General features: G+C 48.2%; 1 long non-coding RNA gene across 1 annotated transcript in view; it reads left to right on the top strand.

The window, feature by feature from the left end:
* LOC102241441 overlaps positions 1 to 2,738 on the top strand; it is a 20,681-nt gene that overhangs the window by 9,611 nt on the left and 8,332 nt on the right. The window contains exon 2 of the long non-coding RNA XR_313658.2: positions 2,259 to 2,434. This is a non-coding gene — a long non-coding RNA (uncharacterized LOC102241441). The remainder of the gene's footprint in view (positions 1 to 2,258; positions 2,435 to 2,738) is intronic.

Raw genomic sequence — 2,738 nt, forward strand, 5'->3', positions numbered from 1 at the left:
CTTCCCTCCAGCGCCCCCCTCCTGTGGCCCTCCCCACACTATTGTCTGTGTCCCTGGGCTATGCATATATGTTCCTTAGCGAATCCCTTCACCTTCTTTATCCAGTCCCCCCGCATTCCTCCCCTCTGACATTTGTCAGTCTGTTCCATGTATCCATGCCTCTGGTTCTTATTTTATTTTATTTTTTAATTTGAGAGAGGAAGGGAGAGGGATAGAGAGATAGAAACATCATTGATGGGCTGCCTTCTGCATGCCCCACACTGGGGATCCAGCCCGCACCCCGGGTATATGCCCTGACCAGGAGTTGAGCTCTTGGTTCCTGGATTGATGCTCAACTACTGAGCTACACCGGCTGGGCTCTGATTCTGTTTTATCAGTTTATTTTGTTCATTAGATCACATAGAAGTGAGATCATGTGATATTTATCTTTCTCTGACTGGCTTATTTCGCTTAGCATAATACTCTCCAGTTCCCTCCATGTTATCTCGAAGGGTAAGAGATCCTTCTTTTTCACAGCTGCACAGTATTCCATTGTGTAAATGTACCACAGCTTTTTTATCCACTCGTCTACTGATGGGCACTTGGGCTGTTTCCAGATCTTAGCTTTTGTAAATACAGTGGGGCCTTGACTTAAGAGTGTCCTGACTAAGGAGTGTTTTGAGATACCAGCTGTTTCTCAGCCGATTTTTTTGCTTTGAGTTGACAGAGTAATTTGAGTTAACGAGCTCCTTAACGAGCTCCTTAGCGAGGTCTCGGAAAGAATTAAACTCGTAAGTCAAGGCCCCACTGTAATGCTACTGTGAACATAGGGGGTGACAACATTTTCTTAAATGACAGAAAAACTTTACCTTTTCCTTCCGTTCTGCATTATCCGTGTCCTTTTATTTTTTTAATCTTTATTGTTGAAAGTATTACATACGTTCCCCTCCTCCCCATTACCCCTTCTAGCCCATGCCCTTTTATTTTCCAGGGGCATTCAAACATTGTCCATTGTGTCTACATCTCTAACACAATGCAGTTCTTCAGCCTACCCTTCTACCTGGTTGATATTGAAGTTGTAAAATACGCAGGCCCTGCATCCCGCACCATCTCCAGTTTTTATCCAAAGCCCACCTGTGAGCTGAGCGCACTTTTGGCAACATAAAACAAGACAACTGCTCCTCCACAGCTTCCTTGATATTTTACTTTTTCACTGAATTGCTAGCACAGGGAATATTTGCAAATTAGAGCTTTAGTGTTCTGAGGATGATAGTCCTGGAGAGTGCTGTGTCAGTTACTAAGCGGTTGTCTCAGCGTCAAACCCATCCTGCGCTCTGTGATGCTGGGGCTGGGACGCTGCCAACCTCCTTTTTGCTTTCCAAGCTGACACCCGTTAGGCTCCCCCAGTAGGGGGCGCTAGATGGAACCAGCAAAAGGGCAGGAGGAAGGGACTTGCTCAGACCCCTGCCCCTGCTTGCTGTTCCTAGGGAAGTCACTCCAATCCTGGCTCCTCACGCTGGCGGTGACAGTGCCTCCCCTGGAGGCAGCTGGATCCTGTTTGTCATTTCCCCAACACTTGGAAAGCCAGTCGCATCCTGCCCCTCTGAGCAACTCCAGCACCAGCTCCCCAGTGCCTCCTCCTGGAACTCTGAGTTCCAGGCCCCCTGGGTGTCCATCCAAGCTCAGAGACCCCAGCACCGACTGGCCAGCGAGCCTCCTCAGGACTCGTGGTCTCATTTCTGGATCCCCTCTTTCTCTGGGCAGCTCAGAAACACCAGCATCAGTGGAAACTCTCACCCTCTGTGTCTGAGGAGACTAGCCTTCCCTTGCTGGAGAACGCTCTCATTAAATGTCCCATGAAATGAAATTCTCTAATAGCATATTATTTTCTGAATAATGTCTTGGGCCATAAGTTGAATCACTGAGGTAAGCATGATGGATAGAAAATAATCTTAGCTTTCCCTTGCTCAGGGGGAGCCCCACATCTTGTCTGGCAGTGGAGTCATTTGCTGTCCTCAGGTATCCCTGGTTCTGAAGTGACCCTGGATACAGTTGCGTGAATACGATGCAACCGTGAAAGGCCTCTTTCTCAGCGCGTTGGCACATACCTCGCAAACAGCTGGTGGGAAGTGTGGCACCTTTGAGAACTTGGAGAAGATTAGATTTCTTCTCGGGCACCAAAGGCTCTATTTTCTTTCTTCCTTTTTTGATGGGTGCCGGTAGCCTTAGAAGACGCAAGAGAGGCCACATGTTATTTTTTTTTCTTGCTTCACAACTAGGGCCTGCGCTCCACTTAGGAGAACTGGCAAGCAGCCCTGCAAAGACCCACTTCTTCAGCCTTTTGTATACAACTGCCCGAGAGAAGGAGGACTTTGAAATGCATTTATTGAAAACTCCACGCACAGTCCAACACTCCACAGTCTGGTGGTTCCTGTCATGACTTCTTTGGAAATGAGTAAGTCGACCTTCAGAAAATACGTAGTTCAGCCGGACGTATTTGTTCATTTGAAATCTTTTGACTTTGGCTGAGCAGCTCATTTCCCCCTGAGAACCTCTCCCTCCTCTGCAGCCTCTCTCTCCGGACACAGCGGGGCAGTGGGCAGTGGCTTTAGCAGTAAGAGTCTGAACCTGCTAAGAATTTGACGAGCTGTCCTTTCTGATCTCTGATGTCCCCCGTGGATGCCTTCCCTTGGTTAAGTTTGTTTTCACCAGGCTTGCTGCCGGCAGTTTATTTGGGAGGTGATTCCAGGAGAGGGGAG

The sequence above is a fragment of the Myotis brandtii genome, unplaced genomic scaffold (genome assembly GCF_000412655.1).
Source record: "Myotis brandtii unplaced genomic scaffold, ASM41265v1 scaffold248, whole genome shotgun sequence".
Lineage (NCBI taxonomy): Eukaryota > Metazoa > Chordata > Mammalia > Chiroptera > Vespertilionidae > Myotis > Myotis brandtii.